General features: G+C 38.0%; 20 non-coding genes across 20 annotated transcripts; all 20 read left to right on the forward strand.

Moving 5' to 3' along the window:
• Positions 1–1,579: 1,579 nt before the first annotated feature.
• Positions 1,580–1,652, forward strand: TRNAR-UCG (transfer RNA arginine (anticodon UCG)). Its single transcript has one exon. It is a non-coding gene; the product is annotated as a tRNA-Arg (tRNA).
• A 1,781-nt stretch (positions 1,653–3,433) lies between these two features.
• Positions 3,434–3,506, forward strand: TRNAR-UCG (transfer RNA arginine (anticodon UCG)). Its single transcript has one exon. It is a non-coding gene; the product is annotated as a tRNA-Arg (tRNA).
• A 3,733-nt stretch (positions 3,507–7,239) lies between these two features.
• Positions 7,240–7,312, forward strand: TRNAQ-UUG (transfer RNA glutamine (anticodon UUG)). The gene has a single exon. It is a non-coding gene; the product is annotated as a tRNA-Gln (tRNA).
• Positions 7,313–8,165: 853 nt separating this feature from the next.
• Positions 8,166–8,238, forward strand: TRNAQ-UUG (transfer RNA glutamine (anticodon UUG)). The gene has a single exon. It is a non-coding gene; the product is annotated as a tRNA-Gln (tRNA).
• Positions 8,239–9,093: 855 nt separating this feature from the next.
• On the forward strand, positions 9,094–9,166 carry TRNAQ-UUG (transfer RNA glutamine (anticodon UUG)). Its single transcript has one exon. It is a non-coding gene; the product is annotated as a tRNA-Gln (tRNA).
• An 855-nt stretch (positions 9,167–10,021) lies between these two features.
• On the forward strand, positions 10,022–10,094 carry TRNAR-UCG (transfer RNA arginine (anticodon UCG)). Its single transcript has one exon. It is a non-coding gene; the product is annotated as a tRNA-Arg (tRNA).
• An 855-nt stretch (positions 10,095–10,949) lies between these two features.
• On the forward strand, positions 10,950–11,022 carry TRNAR-UCG (transfer RNA arginine (anticodon UCG)). Its single transcript has one exon. It is a non-coding gene; the product is annotated as a tRNA-Arg (tRNA).
• Positions 11,023–11,875: 853 nt separating this feature from the next.
• On the forward strand, positions 11,876–11,948 carry TRNAR-UCG (transfer RNA arginine (anticodon UCG)). Its single transcript has one exon. It is a non-coding gene; the product is annotated as a tRNA-Arg (tRNA).
• Positions 11,949–13,464: 1,516 nt separating this feature from the next.
• TRNAR-UCG (transfer RNA arginine (anticodon UCG)) lies at positions 13,465–13,537 on the forward strand. The gene has a single exon. It is a non-coding gene; the product is annotated as a tRNA-Arg (tRNA).
• Positions 13,538–14,389: 852 nt separating this feature from the next.
• Positions 14,390–14,462, forward strand: TRNAR-UCG (transfer RNA arginine (anticodon UCG)). Its single transcript has one exon. It is a non-coding gene; the product is annotated as a tRNA-Arg (tRNA).
• An 855-nt stretch (positions 14,463–15,317) lies between these two features.
• TRNAR-UCG (transfer RNA arginine (anticodon UCG)) lies at positions 15,318–15,390 on the forward strand. The gene has a single exon. It is a non-coding gene; the product is annotated as a tRNA-Arg (tRNA).
• A 1,771-nt stretch (positions 15,391–17,161) lies between these two features.
• On the forward strand, positions 17,162–17,234 carry TRNAR-UCG (transfer RNA arginine (anticodon UCG)). Its single transcript has one exon. It is a non-coding gene; the product is annotated as a tRNA-Arg (tRNA).
• Positions 17,235–17,795: 561 nt separating this feature from the next.
• TRNAR-UCG (transfer RNA arginine (anticodon UCG)) lies at positions 17,796–17,868 on the forward strand. Its single transcript has one exon. It is a non-coding gene; the product is annotated as a tRNA-Arg (tRNA).
• A 3,301-nt stretch (positions 17,869–21,169) lies between these two features.
• Positions 21,170–21,242, forward strand: TRNAR-UCG (transfer RNA arginine (anticodon UCG)). The gene has a single exon. It is a non-coding gene; the product is annotated as a tRNA-Arg (tRNA).
• An 859-nt stretch (positions 21,243–22,101) lies between these two features.
• TRNAR-UCG (transfer RNA arginine (anticodon UCG)) lies at positions 22,102–22,174 on the forward strand. The gene has a single exon. It is a non-coding gene; the product is annotated as a tRNA-Arg (tRNA).
• An 849-nt stretch (positions 22,175–23,023) lies between these two features.
• Positions 23,024–23,096, forward strand: TRNAR-UCG (transfer RNA arginine (anticodon UCG)). The gene has a single exon. It is a non-coding gene; the product is annotated as a tRNA-Arg (tRNA).
• An 858-nt stretch (positions 23,097–23,954) lies between these two features.
• On the forward strand, positions 23,955–24,027 carry TRNAR-UCG (transfer RNA arginine (anticodon UCG)). Its single transcript has one exon. It is a non-coding gene; the product is annotated as a tRNA-Arg (tRNA).
• An 851-nt stretch (positions 24,028–24,878) lies between these two features.
• Positions 24,879–24,951, forward strand: TRNAR-UCG (transfer RNA arginine (anticodon UCG)). The gene has a single exon. It is a non-coding gene; the product is annotated as a tRNA-Arg (tRNA).
• Positions 24,952–25,808: 857 nt separating this feature from the next.
• Positions 25,809–25,881, forward strand: TRNAR-UCG (transfer RNA arginine (anticodon UCG)). Its single transcript has one exon. It is a non-coding gene; the product is annotated as a tRNA-Arg (tRNA).
• Positions 25,882–26,738: 857 nt separating this feature from the next.
• On the forward strand, positions 26,739–26,811 carry TRNAR-UCG (transfer RNA arginine (anticodon UCG)). Its single transcript has one exon. It is a non-coding gene; the product is annotated as a tRNA-Arg (tRNA).
• The last annotated feature ends 745 nt before the right edge of the window (positions 26,812–27,556 follow it).

The raw sequence follows: 27,556 nt of genomic DNA on the forward strand, positions 1-27,556 counted from the left end.
AACAGAGGGATATATTTGAAGAAGTTACCTGGTGGAAACACTGCTTTTAGCCATTGTTAGAGAAATGAAAACAGAAAAATTCTTTGGAAATCATGCTATTTCTTTCTCATCAACTTATGCAAATCATTGGAATTGCCACTTATGCCAAAAAGAGAGAGCTCTGAAAGTGTGTTTCTAACAAAAGGCAGTTTTCTCTCTCAAATTGTTTCACAAGTTTGAAAAAAATGAAGCATCTGCATTAACTCCTAAAGGTGTCCATGTTTTCTGCCAAGTGACCTCATGGAAGAGGAGGATTCTGTTTTGGCTTGTCCTTCCACGTTGTTGTCGTCAAGTTTGAAGAATTGAAACATCTGCATTCCCTTCTAACAGTAGATTTCCTCTATTTGACTGAGGGGACAAATTCGGCTCTGCTCATTTCTGGGGAATCGAAAATCAAGATGTTGTTTTGCAAAGCTTTGCCTTTCTTCCATCGTTACTTAATCCATCTTTTAAAATTGCTGTCACTGCTTGAAAGAGTGTGCAGTAAGTGGTGCCTCTTTCGGACAAAGGCAGGTTTCTCCAATTTTTTTCACAAGTTGAATCGCTTCTGCAATTTGTCATGTATGTTTTTTCTTTTTCCCAGATACGCTGCCACACACACCCAAAATTGAGACCGCGTGGCCTAATGGATAAGGCGTCTGACTTTGAATCAGAAGATTGAGAGCTCGAGTCCCTTCGTGGTCGATGTTTATGAAGCTTCAAACACCAATGCAGAAGCCTGTCATGTTCTTCTGAAAAGGGGCAAGTTTATTTGTTACTTTTAATGATAAAAATTGGTGCGTTTAACTAAATCAAACAACCCTATGATGGAAAATTACTACAAATATAAGATAAAGGACAGTTTCCTTCAAATCTTTTAAAGCAAACCTTTAAATAAAAGTCATCAGAAACAGAGGGATATATTTGAAGAAGTTACCTGGTGGAAACACTGCTTTTAGCCATTGTTAGAGAAATGAAAACAGAAAAATTCTTTGGAAATCATGCTATTTCTTTCTCATCAACTTATGCAAATCATTGGAATTGCCACTTATGCCAAAAAGAGAGAGCTCTGAAAGTGTGTTTCTAACAAAAGGCAGTTTTCTCTCTCAAATTGTTTCACAAGTTTGAAAAAAATGAAGCATCTGCATTAACTCCTAAAGGTGTCCATGTTTTCTGCCAAATGACCTCATGGAAGAGGAGGATTCTGTTTTGGCTTGTCCTTCCACGTTGTTGTCGTCAAGTTTGAAGAATTGAAACATCTGCATTCCCTTCTAACAGTAGATTTCCTCTATTTGACTGAGGGGACAAATTCGGCTCTGCTCATTTCTGGGGAATCGAAAATCAAGATGTTGTTTTGCAAAGCTTTGCCTTTCTTCCATCGTTACTTAATCCATCTTTTAAAATTGCTGTCACTGCTTGAAAGAGTGTGCAGTAAGTGGTGCCTCTTTCGGACAAAGGCAGGTTTCTCCAATTTTTTTCACAAGTTGAATCGCTTCTGCAATTTGTCATGCTATGTTTTTTCTTTTTCCCAGATACGCTGCCACATCACAACCAAAATTGAGACCGCGTGGCCTAATGGATAAGGCGTCTGACTTCGAATCAGAAGATTGAGGGTTCGAGTCCCTTCGTGGTCGATGTTTATGAAGCTTCAAACACCAATGAAGAAGCCTGTCATGTTCTTCTGAAAAGGGGCAAGTTTATTTGTTACTTTTAATGATAAAAATTGGTGCGTTTAACTAAATCAAACAACCCTATGATGGAAAATTACTACAAATATAAGATAAAGGACAGTTTCCTTCAAATCTTTTAAAGCAAACCTTTAAATACAAGTCATCAGAAACAGAGGGATATATTTGAAGAAGTTACCTGGTGGAAACACTGCTTTTAGCCATTGTTAGAGAAATGAAAACAGAAAAATTCTTTGGAAATCATGCTATTTCTTTCTCATCAACTTATGCAAATCATTTGAATTGCCACTTATGCCAAAAAGAGAGAGCTCTGAAAGTGTGTTTCTAACAAAAGGCAGTTTTCTCTCTCAAATTGTTTCACAAGTTTGAAAAAAATGAAGCATCTGCATTAACTCCTAAAGGTGTCCATGTTTTCTGCCAAGTGACCTCATGGAAGAGGAGGATTCTGTTTTGGCTTGTCCTTCCACGTTGTTGTCGTCAAGTTTGAAGAATTGAAACATCTGCATTCCCTTCTAACAGTAGATTTCCTCTATTGGACTTAGCGGACAAATTCGGCTCTGCTCATTTCTGGGGAATCGAAAATCAAGATGTTGTTTTGCAAAGCTTTGCCTTTCTTCCATCGTTACTTAATCCATCTTTTAAAATTGCTGTCACTGCTTGAAAGAGTGTGCAGTAAGTGGTGCCTCTTTCGGACAAAGGGAGGTTTCTCCAATTTTTTTCACAAGTTGAATCGCTTCTGCAATTTGTCATGCTATGTTTTTTCTTTTTCCCAGATACGCTGCCACACACACCCAAAATTGAGACCGCGTGGCCTAATGGATAAGGCGTCTGACTTTGAATCAGAAGATTGAGAGCTCGAGTCCCTTCGTGGTCGATGTTTATGAAGCTTCAAACACCAATGCAGAAGCCTGTCATGTTCTTCTGAAAAGGGGCAAGTTTATTTGTTACTTTTAATGATAAAAATTGGTGCGTTTAACTAAATCAAACAACCCTATGATGGAAAATTACTACAAATATAAGATAAAGGACAGTTTCCTTCAAATCTTTTAAAGCAAACCTTTAAATAAAAGTCATCAGAAACAGAGGGATATATTTGAAGAAGTTACCTGGTGGAAACACTGCTTTTAGCCATTGTTAGAGAAATGAAAACAGAAAAATTCTTTGGAAATCATGCTATTTCTTTCTCATCAACTTATGCAAATCATTGGAATTGCCACTTATGCCAAAAAGAGAGAGCTCTGAAAGTGTGTTTCTAACAAAAGGCAGTTTTCTCTCTCAAATTGTTTCACAAGTTTGAAAAAAATGAAGCATCTGCATTAACTCCTAAAGGTGTCCATGTTTTCTGCCAAGTGACCTCATGGAAGAGGAGGATTCTGTTTTGGCTTGTCCTTCCACGTTGTTGTCAAGTTTGAAGAATTGAAACATCTGCATTCCCTTCTAACAGTAGATTTCCTCTATTTGACTGAGGGGACAAATTCAACTCTGCTCATTTCTGGGGAATCGAAAATCAAGATGTTGTTTTGCAAAGCTTTGCCTTTCTTCCATCGTTACTTAATCCATCTTTTAAAATTGCTGTCACTGCTTGAAAGAGTGTGCAGTAAGTGGTGCCTCTTTCGGACAAAGGCAGGTTTCTGCAATTTTTTTCACAAGTTGAATCGCTTCTGCAATTTGTCATGCTATGTTTTTTCTTTTTCCCAGATACGCTGCCACATCACACCCAAAATTGAGACCGCGTGGCCTAATGGATAAGGCGTCTGACTTCGAATCAGAAGATTGAGGGTTCGAGTCCCTTCGTGGTCGATGTTTATGAAGCTTCAAACACCAATGAAGAAGCCTGTCATGTTCTTCTGAAAAGGGGCAAGTTTATTTGTTACTTTTAATGATAAAAATTGGTGCGTTTAACTAAATCAAACAACCCTATGATGGAAAATTACTACAAATATAAGATAAAGGACAGTTTCCTTCAAATCTTTTAAAGCAAACCTTTAAATAAAAGTCATCAGAAACAGAGGGATATATTTGAAGAAGTTACCTGGTGGAAACACTGCTTTTAGCCATTGTTAGAGAAATGAAAACAGAAAAATTCTTTGGAAATCATGCTATTTCTTTCTCATCAACTTATGCAAATCATTGGAATTGCCACTTATGCCAAAAAGAGAGAGCTCTGAAAGTGTGTTTCTAACAAAAGGCAGTTTTCTCTCTCAAATTGTTTCACAAGTTTGAAAAAAATGAAGCATCTGCATTAACTCCTAAAGGTGTCCATGTTTTCTGCCAAGTGACCTCATGGAAGAGGAGGATTCTGTTTTGGCTTGTCCTTCCACGTTGTTGTCGTCAAGTTTGAAGAATTGAAACATCTGCATTCCCTTCTAACAGTAGATTTCCTCTATTTGACTGAGCGGACAAATTCGGCTCTGCTCATTTCTGGGGAATCGAAAATCAAGATGTTGTTTTGCAAAGCTTTGCCTTTCTTCCATCGTTACTTAATCCATCTTTCAAAATTGCTGTCACTGCTTGAAAGAGTGTGCAGTAAGTGGTGCCTCTTTCGGACAAAGGGAGGTTTCTCCAATTTTTTTCACAAGTTGAATCGCTTCTGCAATTTGTCATGCTATGTTTTTTCTTTTTCCCAGATACGCTGCCACACACACTCAAAATTGAGACCGTGTGGCCTAATGGATACGGCGTCTGACTTCGAATCAGAAGATTGAGGGTTCGAGTCCCTTCGTGGTCGATGTCTATGAAGCTTCAAACACCAATGCAGAAGCCTGGCATGTTCTTCTGAAAAGGGGCAAGTTTCTTTGTTACTTTTAATGATAAAAATTGGTGCGTTTAACTAAATCAAACAACCCTATGATATAAAATTACTACAAATATAAGTGTAACGGATCACCTGGCACCCCGACTTGGTACCTCCGTTAATGGATGCTCCTAGCGCTTCCTGAGGACTCCAAATGTAACGGAGCTCCGTGTACCCCGACTGGGTACGTCCGTTAATGGATGCTCCTAGCGCTTCCTGAGGACTCCAAGCACTCTGGCAGACACCACAATCACCGAATCCGAGAAACCTTTAAATTCTCCCAAGCATATGAATGCTGTAGACCATTGAATAGGAACCATACGAATAGGCTTGTACTCCTAGCAGTCAACTGGAACAGCATGCCATAAATCCTTCCCCCCAATAATGAGACGACACATCACTTTGAGGGTAAAACAGGAACTCTCTGGCTGCTAGCTTGCAGCCCTTTTTATTCACAATCCACAAAACCTAGTACTGCTCACAGGGTTTTGCAGAACAACCAATAGACACATTACAACACATACAATGCAAGTACAGCAGCCAATCAGACACAATGGGACAATAGAAACACACCCAGCATATTCCTCCCCTCTGCTTAGGAGATAATTGAGTCAATTACTGTATCTACTCAATTATCTCCAAGCTGAAAAGTTACACTTTTTATACATTTTTATAACTTTGTGAGTTAACATCGTACATACATAAAACTTATATTATTTTAACCAGTATAACTTGGGGACAAACATATCCAAAATTCACTTGAATAGGTTCAGGGGTTTAACGGTTAGGTCGAAGTCCTTTGTTTTCACTTGCAAGCATGGCTTTTCCTTGTCCCTGGGACAACACCCTGCTGGAGAACAATGGATCCGGGGGAGGGGAAGAGGAAGTGTCCAAAAAGTTTCAGTATGTCCATACACTGTTTTTAAAAGGCCAGCACAGTACAATAAAAGTCCATTCACTGTGCTTAAAGGGCCAGTAGCCGCACGATAAAACACAGTATGCCCAAATACCGTGCATAAAGGGCCAAATCGCCCAGGGACCGTAGTCACACGGTAAGAGGCGGGCAAGCAGCCCCCTCCAAAACACAGTGGCGAAGTGGCTTTCGCTACAATAAGATAAAGGACAGTTTTCTTCAAATCTTTTAAAGCAAACCTTTAAATAAAAGTCATCAGAAACAGAGGGATATATTGGAAGAAGTTACCTGGTGGAAACACTGCTTTTAGCCATTGTTAGAGAAATGAAAACAGAAAAATTCTTTGGAAATCATGCTATTTCTTTCTCATCAACTTATGCAAATCATTGGAATTGCCACTTATGCCAAAAAGAGAGAGCTCTGAAAGTGTGTTTCTAACAAAAGGCAGTTTTCTCTCTCAAATTGTTTCACAAGTTTGAAAAAAATGAAGCATCTGCATTAACTCCTAAAGGTGTCCATGTTTTCTGCCAAGTGACCTCATGGAAGAGGAGGATTCTGTTTTGGCTTGTCCTTCCACGTTGTCGTCAAGTTTGAAGAATTGAAACATCTGCATTCCCTTCTAACAGTAGATTTCCTCTATTTGACTGAGTGGACAAATTCGGCTCTGCTCATTTCTGGGGAATCGAAAATCAAGATGTTGTTTTGCAAAGCTTTGCCTTTCTTCCATCGTTACTTAATCCATCTTTTAAAATTGCTGTCACTGCGTGAAAGAGTGTGCAGTAAGTGGTGCCTCTTTCGGACAAAAGGAGGTTTCTCCAATTTTTTTCACAAGTTGAATCGCTTCTGCAATTTGTCATGCTATGTTTTTTCTTTTTCCCAGATACGCTGCCACATCACACCCAAAATTGAGACCATGATGCCTAATGGATAAGGCGTCTGACTTCGAATCAGAAGATTGAGGGTTCGAGTCCCTTCGTGGTCGATGTTAATGAAGCTTCAAACATCAATGCAGAAGCCTGTCATGTTCTTCTGAAAAGGGGCAAGTTTATTTGTTACTTTTAATGATAAAAATTGGTGCGTTTAACTAAATCAAACAACCCTATGATGGAAAATTACTACAAATATAAGATAAAGGACAGTTTCCTTTTAAAGCAAACCTTTAAATAAAAGTCATCAGAAACAGAGGGATATATTTGAAGAAGTTACCTGGTGGAAACACTGCTTTTAGCCATTGTTAGAGAAATGAAAACAGAAAAATTCTTTGGAAATCATGCTATTTCTTTCTCATCAACTTATGCAAATCATTGGAATTGCCACTTATGCCAAAAAGAGAGAGCTCTGAAAGTGTGTTTCTAACAAAAGGCAGTTTTCTCTCTCAAATTGTTTCACAAGTTTGAAAAAATGAAGCATCTGCATTAACTCCTAAAGGTGTCCATGTTTTCTGCCAAGTGACCTCATGGAAGAGGAGGATTCTGTTTTGGCTTGTCCTTCCACGTTGTTGTCGTCAAGTTTGAAGAATTGAAACATCTGCATTCCCTTCTAACAGTAGATTTCCTCTATTTGACTGAGCGGACAAATTCGGCTCTGCTCATTTCTGGGGAATCGAAAATCAAGATGTTGTTTTGCAAAGCTTTGCCTTTCTTCCATCGTTACTTAATCCATCTTTTAAAATTGCTGTCACTGCTTGAAAGAGTGTGCAGTAAGTGGTGCCTCTTTCGGACAAAGGGAGGTTTCTCCAATTTTTTTCACAAGTTGAATCGCTTCTGCAATTTGTCATGCTATGTTTTTTCATTTTCCCAGATACGCTGCCACACACCCAAAATTGAGACCGCGTGGCCTAATGGATAAGGCGTCTGACTTTGAATCAGAAGATTAAGAGTTCGAGTCCCTTCGTGGTCGATGTTTATGAAGCTTCAAACACCAATGAAGAAGCCTGTCATGTTCTTCTGAAAAGGGGCAAGTTTCTTTGTTACTTTTAATGATAAAAATTGGTGCGTTTAACTAAATCAAACAACCCTATGATATAAAATTACTACAAATATAAGATAAAGGACAGTTTCCTTCAAATCTTTTAAAGCAAACCTTGAAGAAAAGTTATCAGAAACAGAGGGATATATTTGAAGAAGTTACCTGGTGGAAACACTGCTTTTAGCCATTGTTAGAGAAATGAAAACAGAAAAATTCTTCGGAAATCATGCTATTTCTTTCTCATCAACTTATGCAAATCATTGGAATTGCCACTTATGCCAAAAAGAGAGAGCTCTGAAAGTGTGTTTCTAACAAAAGGCAGTTTTCTCTCTCAAATTGTTTCACAAGTTTGAAAAAATGAAGCATCTGCATTAACTCCTAAAGGTGTCCATGTTTTCTGCCAAGTGACCTCATGGAAGAGGAGGATTCTGTTTTGGCTTGTCCTTCCACGTTGTTGTCGTCAAGTTTGAAGAATTGAAACATCTGCATTCCCTTCTAACAGTAGATTTCCTCTATTTGACTGAGCGGACAAATTCGGCTCTGCTCATTTCTGGGGAATCGAAAATCAAGATGTTGTTTTGCAAAGCTTTGCCTTTCTTCCATCGTTACTTAATTCATCTTTTAAAATTGCTGTCACTGCTTGAAAGAGTGTGCAGTAAGTGGTGCCTCTTTCGGACAAAGGGAGGTTTCTCCAATTTTTTTCACAAGTTGAATCGCTTCTGCAATTTTTCATGCTATGTTTTTTCTTTTTCCCAGATACGCTGCCACACACACCCAAAATTGAGACCGCGTGGCCTAATGGATAAGGCGTCTGACTTTGAATCAGAAGATTGAGGGTTCGAGTCCCTTTGTGGTCGATGTTTATGAAGCTTCAAACACCAATGCAGAAGCCTGTCATGTTCTTCTGAAAAGGGGCAAGTTTATTTGTTACTTTTAATGATAAAAATTGGTGCGTTTAACTAAATCAAACAACCCTATGATGGAAAATTACTACAAATATAAGATAAAGGACAGTTTCCTTCAAATCTTTTAAAGCAAACCTTTAAATAAAAGTCATCAGAAACAGAGGGATATATTTGAAGAAGTTACCTGGTGGAAACACTGCTTTTAGCCATTGTTAGAGAAATGAAAACAGAAAAATTCTTTGGAAATCATGCTATTTCTTTCTCATCAACTTATGCAAATCATTGGAATTGCCACTTATGCCAAAAAGAGAGAGCTCTGAAAGTGTGTTTCTAACAAAAGGCAGTTTTCTCTCTCAAATTGTTTCACAAGTTTGAAAAAAATGAAGCATCTGCATTAACTCCTAAAGGTGTCCATGTTTTCTGCCAAGTGACCTCATGGAAGAGGAGGATTCTGTTTTGGCTTGTCCTTCCACGTTGTTGTCGTCAAGTTTGAAGAATTGAAACATCTGCATTCCCTTCTAACAGTAGATTTCCTCTATTTGACTTAGCGGACAAATTCGGCTCTGCTCATTTCTGGGGAATCGAAAATCAAGATGTTGTTTTGCAAAGCTTTGCCTTTCTTCCATCGTTACTTAATCCATCTTTTAAAATTGCTGTCACTGCTTGAAAGAGTGTGCAGTAAGTGGTGCCTCTTTCGGACAAAGGGAGGTTTCTCCAATTTTTTTCACAAGTTGAATCGCTTCTGCAATTTGTCATGCTATGTTTTTTCTTTTTCCCAGATACGCTGCCACACACACCCAAAATTGAGACCGCGTGGCCTAATGGATAAGGCGTCTGACTTTGAATCGGAAGATTGAGGGTTCGAGTCCCTTCGTGGTCGATGTTTATGAAGCTTCAAACACCAATGAAGAAGCCTGTCATGTTCTTCTGAAAAGGGGCAAGTTTATTTGTTACTTTTAATGATAAAAATTGGTGCGTTTAACTAAATCAAACAACCCTATGATGGAAAATTACTACAAATATAAGATAAAGGACAGTTTCCTTCAAATCTTTTAAAGCAAACCTTTAAATAAAAGTCATCAGAAACAGAGGGATATATTTGAAGAAGTTACCTGGTGGAAACACTGCTTTTAGCCATTGTTAGAGAAATGAAAACAGAAAAATTCTTTGGAAATCATGCTATTTCTTTCTCATCAACTTATGCAAATCATTGGAATTGCCACTTATGCCAAAAAGAGAGAGCTCTGAAAGTGTGTTTCTAACAAAAGGCAGTTTTCTCTCTCAAATTGTTTCACAAATTTGAAAAAAATGAAGCATCTGCATTAACTCCTAAAGGTGTCCATGTTTTCTGCCAAGTGACCTCATGGAAGAGGAGGATTCTGTTTTGGCTTGTCCTTCCACGTTGTTGTCGTCAAGTTTGAAGAATTTAAACATCTGCATTCCCTTCTAACAGTAGATTTCCTCTATTTGACTGAGCGGACAAATTCGGCTCTGCTCATTTCTGGGGAATCGAAAATCAAGATGTTGTTTTGCAAAGCTTTGCCTTTCTTCCATCGTTACTTAATCCATCTTTTAAAATTGCTGTCACTGCTTGAAAGAGTGTGCAGTAAGTGGTGCCTCTTTCGGACAAAGGGAGGTTTCTCCAATTTTTTTCACAAGTTGAATCGCTTCTGCAATTTGTCATGCTATGTTTTTTCTTTTTCCCAGATACGCTGCCACACACACCCAAAATTGAGACCGCGTGGCCTAATGGATAAGGCGTCTGACTTCGAATCAGAAGATTGAGGGTTCGAGTCCCTTCGTGGTCGATGTTTATGAAGCTTCAAACACCAATGCAGAAGCCTGTCATGTTCTTCTGAAAAGGGGCAAGTTTATTTGTTACTTTTAATGATAAAAAATGGTGCGTTTAACTAAATCAAACAACCCTATGATGGAAAATTACTACAAATATAAGATAAAGGACAGTTTCCTTCAAATCTTTTAAAGCAAACCTTTAAATAAAAGTCATCAGAAACAGAGGGATATATTTGAAGAAGTTAACTGGTGGAAACACTGCTTTTAGCCATTGTTAGAGAAATGAAAACAGAAAAATTCTTTGGAAATCATGCTATTTCCTTCTCATCAACTTATGCAAATCATTGGAATTGCCACTTATGCCAAAAAGAGAGAGCTCTGAAAGTGTGTTTCTAACAAAAGGCAGTTTTCTCTCACAAATTGTTTCACAAGTTTGAAAAAAATGAAGCATCTGCATTAACTCCTAAAGGTGTCCATGTTTTCTGCCAAGTGAACTCATGGAAGAGGAGGATTCTGTTTTGGCTTGTCCTTCCACGTTGTTGTCGTCAAGTTTGAAGAATTGAAACATCTGCATTCCCTTCTAACAGTAGATTTCCTCTATTTGACTGAGCGGACAAATTCGGCTCTGCTCATTTCTGGGGAATCGAAAATCAAGATGTTGTTTTGCAAAGCTTTGCCTTTCTTCCATCGTTACTTAATCCATCTTTTAAAATTGCTGTCACTGCTTGAAAGAGTGTGCAGTAAGTGGTGCCTCTTTCGGACAAAGGGAGGTTTCTCCAATTTTTTTCACAAGTTGAATCGCTTCTGCAATTTGTCATGCTATGTTTTTTCTTTTTCCCAGATACGCTGCCACATACACCCAAAATTGAGACCGCGTGGCCTAATGGATAAGGCGTCTGACTTCGAATCAGAAGATTGAGGGTTCGAGTCCCTTCGTGGTCGATGTTTATGAAGCTTCAAACACCAATGCAGAAGCCTGGCATGTTCTTCTGAAAAGGGGCAAGTTTATTTGTTACTTTTAATGATAAAAATTGGTGCGTTTAACTAAATCAAACAACCCTATGATATAAAATTACTACAAATATAAGATAAAGGACAGTTTCCTTCAAATCTTTTAAAGCAAACCTTTAAATAAAAGTCATCAGAAAAAGAGGGATATATTGGAAGAAGTTACCTGGTGGAAACACTGCTTTTAGCCATTGTTAGAGAAATGAAAACAGAAAAATTCTTTGGAAATCATGCTATTTCTTTCTCATCAACTTATGCAAATCATTGGAATTGCCACGTATGCCAAAAAGAGAGAGCTCTGAAAGTGTGTTTCTAACAAATGGCAGTTTTCAATCTCAAATTGTTTCACAAGTTTGAAAAAAATGAAGCATCTGCATTAACTCCTAAAGGTGTCCATGTTTTCTGCCAAGTGACCTCATGGAAGAGGAGGATTCTGTTTTGGCTTGTCCTTCCACGTTGTCGTCAAGTTTGAAGAATTGAAACATCTGCATTCCCTTCTAACAGTAGATTTCCTCTATTTGACTGAGTGGACAAATTCGGCTCTGCTCATTTCTGGGGAATCGAAAATCAAGATGTTGTTTTGCAAAGCTTTGCCTTTCTTCCATCGTTACTTAATCCATCTTTTAAAATTGCTGTCACTGCGTGAAAGAGTGTGCAGTAAGTGGTGCCTCTTTCGGACAAAAGGAGGTTTCTCCAATTTTTTTCACAAGTTGAATCGCTTCTGCAATTTGTCATGCTATGTTTTTTCTTTTTCCCAGATACGCTGCCACATCACACCCAAAATTGAGACCGTGTGGCCTAATGGATAAGGCGTCTGACTTCGAATCAGAAGATTGAGGGTTCGAGTCCCTTCGTGGTCGATGTTTATGAAGCTTCAAACATCAATGCAGAAGCCTGTCATGTTCTTCTGAAAAGGGGCAAATCATTGGAATTGCTACTTATGCCAAAAAGAGAGAGCTCTGAAAGTGTGTTTCTAACAAAAGGCAGTTTTCTCTCTCAAATTGTTTCACAAGTTTGAAAAAATGAAGCATCTGCATTAACTCCTAAAGGTGTCCATGTTTTCTGCCAAGTGACCTCATGGAAGAGGAGGATTCTGTTTTGGCTTGTCCTTCCACGTTGTTGTCGTCAAGTTTGAAGAATTGAAACATCTGCATTCCCTTCTAACAGTAGATTTCCTCTATTTGACTGAGCGGACAAATTCGGCTCTGCTCATTTCTGGGGAATCGAAAATCAAGATGTTGTTTTGCAAAGCTTTGCCTTTCTTCCATCGTTACTTAATCCATCTTTTAAAATTGCTGTCACTGCTTGAAAGAGTGTGCAGTAAGTGGTGCCTCTTTCGGACAAAGGGAGGTTTCTCCAATTTTTTTCACAAGTTGAATCGCTTCTGCAATTTATCATGCTATGTTTTTTCTTTTTCCCAGATACGCTGCCACACACACCCAAAATTGAGACCGCGTGGACTAATGGATAAGGCGTCTGATTTTGAATCAGAAGATTGAGAGTTCGAGTCCCTTCGTGGTCGATGTTTATGAAGCTTCAAACACCAATGCAGAAGCCTGGCATGTTCTTCTGAAAAGGGGCAAGTTTCTTTGTTACTTTTAATGATAAAAATTGGTGCGTTTAACTAAATCAAACAACCCTATGATATAAAATTACTACAAATATAAGATAAAGGACAGTTTCCTTCAAATCTTTTAAAGCAAACCTTGAAGAAAAGTTATCAGAAACAGAGGGATATATTTGAAGAAGTTACCTGGTGGAAACACTGCTTTTAGCCATTGTTAGAGAAATGAAAACAGAAAAATTCTTCGGAAATCATGCTATTTCTTTCTCATCAACTTATGCAAATCATTGGAATTGCCACTTATGCCAAAAAGAGAGAGCTCTGAAAGTGTGTTTCTAACAAAAGGCAGTTTTCTCTCTCAAATTGTTTCACAAGTTTGAAAAAAATGAAGCATCTGCATTAACTCCTAAAGGTGTCCATGTTTTCTGCCAAGTGACCTCATGGAAGAGGAGGATTCTGTTTTGGCTTGTCCTTCCACGTTGTTGTCGTCAAGTTTGAAGAATTGAAACATCTGCATTCCCTTCTAACAGTAGATTTCCTCTATTTGACTGAGCGGACAAATTCGGCTCTGCTCATTTCTGGGAAATCGAAAATCAAGATGTTGTTTTGCAAAGCTTTGCCTTTCTTCCATCGTTACTTAATCCATCTTTTAAAATTGCTGTCACTGCTTGAAAGAGTGTGCAGTAAGTGGTGCCTCTTTCGGACAAAGGGAGGTTTCTCCAATTTTTTTCACAAGTTGAATCGCTTCTGCAATTTGTCATGCTATGTTTTTTCTTTTTCCCAGATACGCTGCCACACACACCCAAAATTGAGACCGCGTGGCCTAATGGATAAGGCGTCTGACTTCGAATCAGAAGATTGAGGGTTCGAGTCCCTTTGTGGTCGATGTTTATGAAGCTTCAAACACCAATGCAGAAGCCTGTCATGTTCTTCTGAAAAGGGGCAAGTTTCTTTGTTACTTTTAATGATAAAAATTGGTGCGTTTAACTAAATCAAACAACCCTATGATGGAAAATTACTACAAATATAAGATAAAGGACAGTTTCCTTCAAATCTTTTAAAGCAAACCTTTAAATAAAAGTCATCAGAAACAGAGGGATATATTTGAAGAAGTTACCTGGTGGAAACACTGCTTTTAGCCATTGTAAGAGAAATGAAAACAGAAAAATTCTTTGGAAATCATGCTATTTCTTTCTCATCAACTTATGCAAATCATTGGAATTGCCACTTATGCCAAAAAGAGAGAGCTCTGAAAGTGTGTTTCTAACAAAAGGCAGTTTTCTCTCTCAAATTGTTTCACAAGTTTGAAAAAAATGAAGCATCTGCATTAACTCCTAAAGGTGTCCATGTTTTCTGCCAAGTGACCTCATGGAAGAGGAGGATTCTGTTTTGGCTTGTCCTTCCACGTTGTTGTCAAGTTTGAAGAATTGAAACATCTGCATTCCCTTCTAACAGTAGATTTCCTCTATTTGACTGAGCGGACAAATTCGGCTCTGCTCATTTCTGGGGAATCGAAAATCAAGATGTTGTTTTGCAAAGCTTTGCCTTTCTTCCATCGTTACTTAATTCATCTTTTAAAATTGCTGTCACTGCTTGAAAGAGTGTGCAGTAAGTGGTGCCTCTTTCGGACAAAGGGAGGTTTCTCCAATTTTTTTCACAAGTTGAATCGCTTCTGCAATTTGTCATGCTATGTTTTTTCTTTTTCCCAGATACGCTGCCACACACACCCAAAATTGAGACCGCGTGGCCTAATGGATAAGGCGTCTGACTTCGAATCAGAAGATTGAGGGTTCGAGTCCCTTTGTGGTCGATGTTTATGAAGCTTCAAACACCAATGCAGAAGCCTGTCATGTTCTTCTGAAAAGGGGCAAGTTTATTTGTTACTTTTAATGATAAAAATTGGTGCGTTTAACTAAATCAAACAACGCTATGATGGAAAATTACTACAAATATAAGATAAAGGACAGTTTCCTTCAAATCTTTTAAAGCAAACCTTTAAATAAAAGTCATCAGAAACAGAGGGATATATTTGAAGAAGTTACCTGGTGGAAACACTGCTTTTAGCCATTGTTAGAGAAATGAAAACAGAAAAATTCTTTGGAAATCATGCTATTTCTCTCTCATCAACTTATGCAAATCATTGGAATTGCCACTTATGCCAAAAAGAGAGAGCTCTGAAAGTGTGTTTCTAACAAAAGGCAGTTTTCTCTCACAAATTGTTTCACAAGTTTGAAAAAAATGAAGCATCTGCATTAACTCCTAAAGGTGTCCATGTTTTCTGCCAAGTGACCTCATGGAAGAGGAGGATTCTGTTTTGGCTTGTCCTTCCACGTTGTTGTCGTCAAGTTTGAAGAATTGAAACATCTGCATTCCCTTCTAACAGTAGATTTCCTCTATTTGACTGAGCGGACAAATTCGGCTCTGCTCATTTCTGGGGAATCGAAAATCAAGATGTTGTTTTGCAAAGCTTTGCCTTTCTTCCATCGTTACTTAATCCATCTTTTAAAATTGCTGTCACTGCTTGAAAGAGTATGCAGTAAGTGGTGCCTCTTTCGGACAAAGGCAGGTTTCTCCAATTTTTTTCACAAGTTGAATCGCTTCTGCAATTTGTCATGCTATGTTTTTTCTTTTTCCCAGATACGCTGCCACACACACCCAAAATTGAGACCGCGTGGCCTAATGGATAAGGCGTCTGACTTCGAATCAGAAGATTGAGGGTTCGAGTCCCTTCGTGGTCGATGTTTATGAAGCTTCAAACACCAATGCAGAAGCCTGGCATGTTCTTCTGAAAAGGGGCAAGTTACTTTTAATGATAAAAATTGGTGCGTTTAACTAAATCAAACAACCCTATGATATAAAATTACTACAAATATAAGATAAAGGACAGTTTCCTTCAAATCTTTTAAAGCAAACCTTGAAGAAAAGTTATCAGAAACAGAGGGATATATTTGAAGAAGTTACCTGGTGGAAACACTGCTTTTAGCCATTGTTAGAGAAATGAAAACAGAAAAATTCTTCGGAAATCATGCTATTTCTTTCTCATCAACTTATGCAAATCATTGGAATTGCCACTTATGCCAAAAAGAGAGAGCTCTGAAAGTGTGTTTCTAACAAAAGGCAGTTTTCTCTCTCAAATTGTTTCACAAGTTTGAAAAAAATGAAGCATCTGCATTAACTCCTAAAGGTGTCCATGTTTTCTGCCAAGTGACCTCATGGAAGAGGAGGATTCTGTTTTGGCTTGTCCTTCCACGTTGTTGTCGTCAAGTTTGAAGAATTGAAACATCTGCATTCCCTTCTAACAGTAGATTTCCTCTATTTGACTGAGCGGACAAATTCGGCTCTGCTCATTTCTGGGGAATCGAAAATCAAGATGTTGTTTTGCAAAGCTTTGCCTTTCTTCCATCGTTACTTAATCCATCTTTTAAAATTGCTGTCACTGCTTGAAAGAGTGTGCAGTAAGTGGTGCCTCTTTCGGACAAAGGGAGGTTTCTCCAATTTTTTTCACAAGTTGAATCGCTTCTGCAATTTGTCATGCTATGTTTTTTCTTTTTCCCAGATACGCTGCCACACACACCCAAAATTGAGACCGCGTGGCCTAATGGATAAGGCGTCTAACTTCGAATCAGAAGATTGAGGGTTCGAGTCCCTTTGTGGTCGATGTTTATGAAGCTTCAAACACCAATGCAGAAGCCTGTCATGTTCTTCTGAAAAGGGGCAAGTTTCTTTGTTACTTTTAATGATAAAAATTGGTGCGTTTAACTAAATCAAACAACCCTATGATGGAAAATTACTACAAATATAAGATAAAGGACAGTTTCCTTCAAATCTTTTAAAGCAAACCTTTAAATAAAAGTCATCAGAAACAGAGGGATATATTTGAAGAAGTTACCTGGTGGAAACACTGCTTTTAGCCATTGTTAGAGAAATGAAAACAGAAAAATTCTTTGGAAATCATGCTATTTCTTTCTCATCAACTTATGCAAATCATTGGAATTGCCACTTATGCCAAAAAGAGAGAGCTCTGAAAGTGTGTTTCTAACAAAAGGCAGTTTTCTCTCTCAAATTGTTTCACAAGTTTGAAAAAAATGAAGCATCTGCATTAACTCCTAAAGGTGTCCATGTTTTCTGCCAAGTGACCTCATGGAAGAGGAGGATTCTGTTTTGGCTTGTCCTTCCACGTTGTTGTCAAGTTTGAAGAATTGAAACATCTGCATTCCCTTCTAACAGTAGATTTCCTCTATTTGACTGAGCGGACAAATTCGGCTCTGCTCATTTCTGGGGAATCGAAAATCAAGATGTTGTTTTGCAAAGCTTTGCCTTTCTTCCATCGTTACTTAATTCATCTTTTAAAATTGCTGTCACTGCTTGAAAGAGTGTGCAGTAAGTGGTGCCTCTTTCGGACAAAGGGAGGTTTCTCCAATTTTTTTCACAAGTTGAATCGCTTCTGCAATTTGTCATGCTATGTTTTTTCTTTTTCCCAGATACGCTGCCACACCCACCCAAAATTGCGACCGCGTGGCCTAATGGATAAGGCGTCTGACTTCGAATCAGAAGATTGAGGGTTCGAGTCCCTTTGTGGTCGATGTTTATGAAGCTTCAAACACCAATGCAGAAGCATGTCATGTTCTTCTGAAAAGGGGCAAGTTTATTTGTTACTTTTAATGATAAAAATTGGTGCGTTTAACTAAATCAAACAACCCTATGATGGAAAATTACTACAAATATAAGATAAAGGACAGTTTCCTTCAAATCTTTTAAAGCAAACCTTTAAATAAAAGTCATCAGAAACAGAGGGATATATTTGAAGAAGTTACCTGGTGGAAACACTGCTTTTAGCCATTGTTAGAGAAATGAAAACAGAAAAATTCTTTGGAAATCATGCTATTTCTCTCTCATCAACTTATGCAAATCATTGGAATTGCCACTTATGCCAAAAAGAGAGAGCTCTGAAAGTGTGTTTCTAACAAAAGGCAGTTTTCTCTCTCAAATTGTTTCACAAGTTTGAAAAAAATTAAGCATCTGCATTAACTCCTAAAGGTGTCCATGTTTTCTGCCAAGTGACCTCATGGAAGAGGAGGATTCTGTTTGTCATGCTATGTTTTTTCTTTTTCCCAGATACGCTGCCACTCACACTCAAAATTGAGACCGCGTGGCCTAATGGATAAGGCGTCTGACTTCGAATCAGAAGATTGAGGGTTTGAGTCCCTTCGTGGTCGATGTTTATGAAGCTTCAAACACCAATGCAGAAGCCTGGCATGTCATGTTCTTCTGAAAAGGGGCAAGTTTCTTTGTTACTTTTAATGAGAAAAATTGGTGCGTTTGACTAAATCAAACAACCCTATGATGGAAAATTACTACAAATATAAGATAAAGGACAGTTTCCTTCAAATCTTTCAAAGCAAACCTTTAAAAAAAATTCATCAGAAACAGAGGGATATATTTGAAGAAGTTTCCTGGTGGAAACACTGCTTTTAACCATTGTTAGAGAAATGAAAACAGAAAAATTCTTTGGAAATCATGCTATTTCTTTCTCATCAACTTATGCAAATCATTGGAATTGCCACTTATGCCAAAAAGAGAGAGCTCTGAAAGTGTGTTTCTAACAAAAGGCAGTTTTCTCTCTCAAATTGTTTCACAAGTTTGAAAAAAATGAAGCATCTGCATTAACTCCTAAAGGTGCCCATGTTTTCTGCCAAGTGACCTCATGGAAGAGGAGGATTCTGTTTTGGCTTGTCCTTCCACGTTGTTGTCGTCAAGTTTGAAGAATTGAAACATCTGCATTCCCTTCTAACAGTAGATTTCCTTTATTTGACTGAGCGGACAAATTCGGCTCTGCTCATTTCTGGGGAATCGAAAATCAAGATGTTGTTTTGCAAAGCTTTGCCTTTATTCCATCGTTACTTAATCCATCTTTTAAAATTGCTGTCACTGCTTGAAAGAGTGTGCAGTAAGTGGTGCCTCTTTCGGACAAAGGGAGGTTTCTCCAATTTTTTTCACAAGTTGAATCGCTTTTGCAATTTGTAATGCTATGTTTTTTCTTTTTCCCAGATACGCTGCCACACACACTCAAAATTGAGACCGCGTTGCCTAATGGATAAGGCGTCTGACTTCGAATCAGAAGATTGAGGGTTCGAGTCCCTTCGTGGTCGATGTTTATGAAGCTTCAAACACCAATGCAGAAGCCTGGCATGTCATGTTCTTCTGAAAAGGGGTAAGTTTCTTTGTTACTTTTAATGATAAAAATTGGTGCGTTTGACTAAATCAAACAACCCTATGATGGAAAATTACTACAAATATAAGATAAAGGACAGTTTCCTTCAAATCTTTTAAAGCAAACCTTTAAAAAAAATTCATCAGAAACAGAGGGATATATTTGAAGAAGTTACCTGGTGGAAACACTGCTTTTAGCCATTGTAAGAGAAATGAAAACAGAAAAATTCTTTGGAAATCATGCTATTTCTTTCTCATCAACTTATGCAAATCATTGGAATTGCCACTTATGCCAAAAAGAGAGAGCTCTGAAAGTGTGTTTCTAACAAAAGGCAGTTTTCTCTCTCAAATTGTTTCACAAGTTTGAAAAAAATGAAGCATCTGCATTAACTCCTAAAGGTGTCCATGTTTTCTGCCAAGTGACCTCATTGAAGAGGAGGATTCTGTTTTGGCTTGTCCTTCCACGTTGTTGTCAAGTTTGAAGAATTGAAACATCTGCATTCCCTTCTAACAGTAGATTTCCTCTATTTGACTGAGCGGACAAATTCGGCTCTGCTCATTTCTGGGGAATCGAAAATCAAGATGTTGTTTTGCAAAGCTTTGCCTTTCTTCCATCGTTACTTAATCCATCTTTTAAAATTGCTGTCACTGCTTGAAATAGTGTGCAGTAAGTGGTGCCTCTTTCGGACAAAGGGAGGTTTCTCCAATTTTTTTCACAAGTTGAATCGCTTTTGCAATTTGTCATGCTATGTTTTTTCTTTTTCCCAGATACGCTGCCACACACACTCAAAATTGAGACCGGGTGGCCTAATGGATAAGGCGTCTGACTTCAAATCAGAAGATTGAGGGTTCGAGTCCCTTCGTGGTCGATGTTTATGAAGCTTCAAACACCAATGCAGAAGCCTGGCATGTCATGTTCTTCTGAAAAGGGGTAAGTTTCTTTGTTACTTTTAATGATAAAAATTGGTGCGTTTGACTAAATCAAACAACCCTATGATGGAAAATTACTACAAATATAAGATAAAGGACAGTTTCCTTCAAATCTTTTAAAGCAAACCTTTAAAAAAAATTCATCAGAAACAGAGGGATATATTTGAAGAAGTTACCTGGTGGAAACACTGCTTTTAGCCATTGTTAGAGAAATGAAAACAGAAAAATTCTTTGGAAATCATGCTATTTCTTTCTCATCAACTTATGCAAATCATTGGAATTGCCACTTATGCCAAAAAGAGAGAGCTCTGAAAGTGTGTTTCTAACAAAAGGCAGTTTTCTCTCTCAAATTGTTTCACAAGTTTGAAAAAAATGAAGCATCTGCATTAACTCCTAAAGGTGATCATGTTTTCTGCCAAGTGACCTCATGGAAGAGGAGGATTCTGTTTTGGCTTGTCCTTCCTCGTTGTTGTCAAGTTTGAAGAATTGAAACATCTGCATTCCCTTCTAACAGTAGATTTCCTCTATTTGACTGAGCGGACAAATTCGGCTCCCTTCGTGGTCGATGTTTATGAAGCTTCAAACAAGTTTCTTTGTTACTTTTAATGATAAAAATTGGTGCGTTTGACTAAATCAAACAACCCTATGATGGAAAATTACTACAAATATAAGATAAAGGACAGTTTCCTTCAAATCTTTTAAAGCAAACCTTTAAAAAAAGTCATCAGAAACAGAGGGATATATTGGAAGAAGTTACCTGGTGGAAACACTGCTTTTAGCCATTGTTAGAGAAATGAAAACAGAAAAATTCTTTGGAAATCATGCTATTTCTTTCTCATCAACTTATGCAAATCATTGGAATTGCCACTTATGCCAAAAAGAGAGAGCTCTGAAAGTGTGTTTCTAACAAAAGGCAGTTTTCTCTCTCAAATTGTTTCACAAGTTTGAAAAAAATGAAGCATCTGCTTTAACTCCTAAAGGTGTCCATGTTTTCTGCCAAGTGACCTCATGAAAGTGGAGGATTCTGTTTTGGCTTGTCCTTCCACGTTGTTGTCAAGTTTGAAGAATTGAAACATCTGCATTCCCTTCTAACAGTAGATTTCCTCTATTTGACTGAGCGGACAAATTCGGCTCTGCTCATTTCTGGGGAATCGAAAATCAAGATGTTGTTTTGCAAAGCTTTGCCTTTCTTCCATCGTTACTTAATCCATCTTTTAAAATTGCTGTCACTGCTTGAAAGAGTGTGCAGTAAGTGGTGCCTCTTTCGGACAAAGGGAGGTTTCTCCAATTTTTTTCACAAGTTGAATCGCTTTTGCAATTTGTCATGCTATGTTTTTTCTTTTTCCCAGATACGCTGCCACACACACTCAAAATTGAGACCGCGTGGCCTAATGGATAAGGCGTCTGACTTCGAATCGGAAGATTGAGGGTTCGAGTCCCTTCGTGGTCGATGCTTATGAAGCTTCAAACACCAATGCAAACACACCTGGCATGTCATGTTCTTCTGAAAAGGGGCAAGTTTCTTTGTTACTTTTAATGATAAAAATTGGTGCGTTTAACTAAATCAAACAACCCTATGATGGAAAATTACTACAAATATAAAATAAAGGACAGTTTCCTTCAAATCTTTTAAAGCAAACCTTTAAAAAAAAGTCATCAGAAACAGAGGGATATATTGGAAGAAGTTACCTGGTGGAAACACTGCTTTTAGCCATTGTTAGAGAAATGAAAACAGAAAAATTCTTTGGAAATCATGCTATTTCTTTCTCATCAACTTATGCAAATCATTGGAATTGCCACTTATGCCAAAAAGAGAGAGCTCTGAAAGTGTGTTTCTAACAAAAGGCAGTTTTCTCTCTCAAATTGTTTCACAAGTTTGAAAAAAATGAAGCATCTGCATTAACTCCTAAAGGTGTCCATGTTTTCTGCCAAGTGACCTCATTGAAGAGGAGGATTCTGTTTTGGCTTGTCCTTCCACGTTGTTGTCAAGTTTGAAGAATTGAAACATCTGCATTCCCTTCTAACAGTAGATTTCCTCTATTTGACTGAGCGGACAAATTCGGCTCTGCTCATTTCTGGGGAATCGAAAATCAAGATGTTGTTTTGCAAAGCATTGCCTTTCTTCCATCGTTACTTAATCCATCTTTTAAAATTGCTGTCACTGCTTGAAAGAGTGTGCAGTAAGTGGTGCCTCTTTCGGACAAAGGGAGGTTTCTCCAATTTTTTTCACAAGTTGAATCACTTCTGCAATTTGTCATGCTATGTTTTTTCTTTTTCCCAGATACGCTGCCACACACACTCAAAATTGAGACCGCGTGGCCTAATGGATAAGGCGTCTGACTTCGAATCAGAAGATTGAGGGTTCGAGTCCCTTCGTGGTCGATGTTTATGAAGCTTCAAACACCAATGCAGAAGTCTTGCATGTCATGTTCTTCTGTAAAGGGGCAAGTTACATTTAATGATAAAAATTGGTGCGTTTAACTAAATCAAACAACCCTATGATGGAAAATTACTACAAATATAAGATAAAGGACAGTTTACTTCAAATCTTTTAAAGCAAACCTTTAAAAAAAAGTCATCAGAAACAGAGGGATATATTTGAAGAAGTTTCCTGGTGGAAACACTGCTTTTAGCCATTGTTAGAGAAATGAAAACAGAAAAATTATTTGGAAATCATGCTATTTCTTTCTCATCAACTTATGCAAATCATTGGAATTGCCACTTATGCCAAAAAGAGAGAGCTCTGAAAGTGTGTTTCTAACAAAAGGCAGTTTTCTCTCTCAAATTGTTTCACAAGTTTGTAAAAAATGAAGCATCTGCATTAACTCCTAAAGGTGTCCATGTTTTCTGCCAAGTGACCTCATGGAAGAGGAGGATTCTGTTTTGGCTTGTCCTTCCACGTTGTTGTCAAGTTTAAAGAATTGAAACATCTGCATTCCCTTCTAACAGTAGATTTCCTCTATTTGACTGAGCGGACAAATTCGGCTCTGCTCATTTCTGGGGAATCGAAAATCAAGATGTTGTTTTGCAAAGCTTTGCCTTTCTTCCATCGTTACTTAATCCATCTTTTAAAATTGCTGTCACTGCTTGAAAGAGTGTGCAGTAAGTGGTGCCTCTTTCGGACAAAGGGAGGTTTCTCCAATTTTTTTCACAAGTTGAATCGCTTCTGCAATTTGTCATGCTATGTTTTTTCTTTTTCCCAGATACGCTGCCACACACACTCAAAATTGAGACCGCGTGGCCTAATGGATAAGGTGTCTGACTTCGAATCAGAAGATTGAGGGTTCGAGTCCCTTCGTGGTCGATGTTTATGAAGCTTCAAACACCAATGCAGAAGTCTGGCATGTCATGTTCTTCTGAAAAGGGGCAAGTTTCTTTGTTACTTTTAATGATAAAAATTGGTGCGTTTAACTAAATCAAACAACCCTATGATGGAAAATTACTACAAATATAAGATAAAGGACAGTTTCCTTCAAATCTTTTAAAGCAAACCTTTAAAAAAAAGTCATCAGAAACAGAGGGATATATTGGAAGAAGTTACCTGGTGGAAACACTGATTTTAGCCATTGTTAGAGAAATGTAAACAGAAAAATTCTTTGGAAATCATGCTATTTCTTTCTCATCAACTTATGCAAATCATTGGAATTGCCACTTATGCCAAAAAGAGAGAGCTCTAAAAGTGTGTTTCTAACAAAAGGCAGTTTTCTCTCTCAAATTGTTTCACAAGTTTGAAAAAAAATGAAGCATCTGCATTAACTCCTAAAGGTGCCCATGTTTTCTGCCAAGTGACCTCATGGAAGAGGAGGATTCTGTTTTGGATTGTTCTTCCACGTTGTTGTCAAGTTTGAAGAATTGAAACATCTGCATTCCCTTCTAACAGTAGATTTCCTCTATTTGACTGAGCGGACAAATTCGGCTCTGCTCATTTCTGGGGAATCGAAAATCAAGATGTTGTTTTGCAAAGCTTTGCCTTTCTTCCATCGTTACTTAATCCATCTTTTAAAATTGCTGTCACTGCTTGAAAGAGTGTGCAGTAAGTGGTGCCTCTTTCGGACAAAGGGAGGTTTCTCCAATTTATTTCACAAGTTGAATCGCTTCTGCAATTTGTCATGCTATGTTTTTTCTTTTTCCCAGATACGCTGCCACACACACTCAAAATTGAGACCGCGTGGCCTAATGGATAAGGCGTCTGACTTCGAATCAGAAGATTGAGGGTTCGAGTCCCTTCGTGGTCGATGTTTATGAAGCTTCAAACACCAATGCAGAAGCCTTGCATGTCATGTTCTTCTGAAAAGGGGCAAGTTACTTTTAATGATAAAAATTGGTGCGTTTAACTAAATCAAACAACCCTATGATGGAAAATTACTACAAATATAAGATAAAGGACAGTTTCCTTCAAATCTTTTAAAGCAAACCTTTAAAAAAAAGTCATCAGAAACAGAGGGATATATTTGAAGAAGTTACCTGGTGGAAACACTGTTTTTAGCCATTGTTAGAGAAATGAAAACAGAAAAATTCTTTGGAAATCATGCTATTTCTTTCTCATCAACTTATGCAAATCATTGGAATTGCCACTTATGCCAAAAAGAGAGAGCTCTGAAAGTGTGTTTCTAACAAAAGGCAGTTTTCTCTCTCAAATTGTTTCACAAGTTTGTAAAAAATGAAGCATCTGCATTAACTCCTAAAGGTGTCCATGTTTTCTGCCAAGTGACCTCATGGAAGAGGAGGATTCTGTTTTGGCTTGTCCTTCCACGTTGTTGTCAAGTTTAAAGAATTGAAACATCTGCATTCCCTTCTAACAGTAGATTTCCTCTATTTGACTGAGCGGACAAATTCGGCTCTGCTCATTTCTGGGGAATCGAAAATCAAGATGTTGTTTTGCAAAGCTTTGCCTTTCTTCCATCGTTACTTAATCCATCTTTTAAAATTGCTGTCACTGCTTGAAAGAGTGTGCAGTAAGTGGTGCCTCTTTCGGACAAAGGGAGGTTTCTCCAATTTTTTTCACAAGTTGAATCGCTTCTGCAATTTGTCATGCTATGTTTTTTCTTTTTCCCAGATACGCTGCCACACACACACTCAAAATTGAGACCGCGTGGCCTAATGGATAAGGCGTCTGACTTCGAATCAGAAGATTGAGGGTTCGAGTCCCTTCGTGGTCGATGTTTATGAAGCTTCAAACACCAATACAAAAGCCTGGCATGTCATGTTCTTCTGAAAAGGGGCAAGTTTATTTGTTACTTTTAATGAGAAAAATTGGTGCGTTTAACTAAATCAAACAACCCTATGATGGAAAATTACTACAAATATAAGATAAAGGACAGTTTCCTTCAAATCTTTTAAAGCAAACCTTTAAAAAAAAGTCATCAGAAACAGAGGGATATATTGGAAGAAGTTACCTGGTGGAAACACTGCTTTTAGCCATTGTTAGAGAAATGAAAACAGAAAAATTCTTTGGAAATCATGCTATTTCTTTCTCATCAACTTATGCAAATCATTGGAATTGCCACTTATGCCAAAAAGAGAGAGCTCTGAAAGTGTGTTTCTAACAAAAGGCAGTTTTCTCTCTCAAATTGTTTCACAAGTTTGAAAAAAATGAAGCATCTGCATTAACTCCTAAAGGTGTCCATGTTTTCTGCCAAGTGACCTCATTGAAGAGGAGGATTCTGTTTTGGCTTGTCCTTCCACGTTGTTGTCAAGTTTGAAGAATTGAAACATCTGCATTCCCTTCTAACAGTAGATTTCCTCTATTTGACTGAGCGGACAAATTCGGCTCTGCTCATTTCTGGGGAATCGAAAATCAAGATGTTGTTTTGCAAAGCATTGCCTTTCTTCCATCGTTACTTAATCCATCTTTTAAAATTGCTGTCACTGCTTGAAAGAGTGTGCAGTAAGTGGTGCCTCTTTCGGACAAAGGGAGGTTTCTCCAATTTTTTTCACAAGTTGAATCGCTTCTGCAATTTGTCATGCTATGTTTTTTCTTTTTCCCAGATACGCTGCCACACACACTCAAAATTGAGACCGCGTGGCCTAATGGATAAGGCGTCTGACTTCGAATCAGAAGATTGAGGGTTCGAGTCCCTTCGTGGTCGATGTTTATGAAGCTTCAAACACCAATACAAAAGCCTGGCATGTCATGTTCTTCTGAAAAGGGGCAAGTTTCTTTGTTACTTTTAATGAGAAAAATTGGTGCGTTTAACTAAATCAAACAACCCTATGATGGAAAATTACTACAAATATAAGATAAAGGACAGTTTCCTTCAAATCCTTTAAAGCAAACCTTTAAAAAAAAGTCATCAGAAACAGAGGGATATATTGGAAGAAGTTACCTGGTGGAAACACTGCTTTTAGCCATTGTTAGAGAAATGAAAACAGAAAAATTCTTTGGAAATCATGCTATTTCTTTCTCATCAACTTATGCAAATCATTGGAATTGCCACTTATGCCAAAAAGAGAGAGCTCTGAAAGTGTGTTTCTAACAAAAGGCAGTTTTCTCTCTCAAATTGTTTCACAAGTTTGAAAAAAATGAAGCATCTGCATTAACTCCTAAAGGTGTCCATGTTTTCTGCCAAGTGACCTCATTGAAGAGGAGGATTCTGTTTTGGCTTGTCCTTCCACGTTGTTGTCAAGTTTGAAGAATTGAAACATCTGCATTCCCTTCTAACAGTAGATTTCCTCTATTTGACTGAGCGGACAAATTCGGCTCTGCTCATTTCTGGGGAATCGAAAATCAAGATGTTGTTTTGCAAAGCATTGCCTTTCTTCCATCGTTACTTAATCCATCTTTTAAAATTGCTGTCACTGCTTGAAAGAGTGTGCAGTAAGTGGTGCCTCTTTCGGACAAAGGGAGGTTTCTCCAATTTTTTTCACAAGTTGAATCGCTTCTGCAATTTGTCATGCTATGTTTTTTCTTTTTCCCAGATACGCTGCCACACACACTCAAAATTGAGACCGCGTGGCCTAATGGATAAGGCGTCTGACTTCGAATCAGAAGATTGAGGGTTCGAGTCCCTTCGTGGTCGATGTTTATGAAGCTTCAAACACCAATACAAAAGCCTGGCATGTCATGTTCTTCTGAAAAGGGGCAAGTTTATTTGTTACTTTTAATGAGAAAAATTGGTGCGTTTAACTAAATCAAACAACCCTATGATGGAAAATTACTACAAATATAAGATAAAGGACAGTTTCCTTCAAATCTTTTAAAGCAAACCTTTAAAAAAAAGTCATCAGAAACAGAGGGATATATTGGAAGAAGTTACCTGGTGGAAACACTGCTTTTAGCCATTGTTAGAGAAATGAAAACAGAAAAATTCTTTGGAAATCATGCTATTTCTTTCTCATCAACTTATGCAAATCATTGGAATTGCCACTTATGCCAAAAAGAGAGAGCTCTGAAAGTGTGTTTCTAACAAAAGGCAGTTTTCTCTCTCAAATTGTTTCACAAGTTTGAAAAAAATGAAGCATCTGCATTAACTCCTAAAGGTGTCCATGTTTTCTGCCAAGTGACCTCATTGAAGAGGAGGATTCTGTTTTGGCTTGTCCTTCCACGTTGTTGTCAAGTTTGAAGAATTGAAACATCTGCATTCCCTTCTAACAGTAGATTTCCTCTATTTGACTGAGCGGACAAATTCGGCTCTGCTCATTTCTGGGGAATCGAAAATCAAGATGTTGTTTTGCAAAGCATTGCCTTTCTTCCATCGTTACTTAATCCATCTTTTAAAATTGCTGTCACTGCTTGAAAGAGTGTGCAGTAAGTGGTGCCTCTTT

Source organism: Pelobates fuscus, chromosome 9 (assembly GCF_036172605.1).
Source record: "Pelobates fuscus isolate aPelFus1 chromosome 9, aPelFus1.pri, whole genome shotgun sequence".
NCBI lineage: Eukaryota > Metazoa > Chordata > Amphibia > Anura > Pelobatidae > Pelobates > Pelobates fuscus.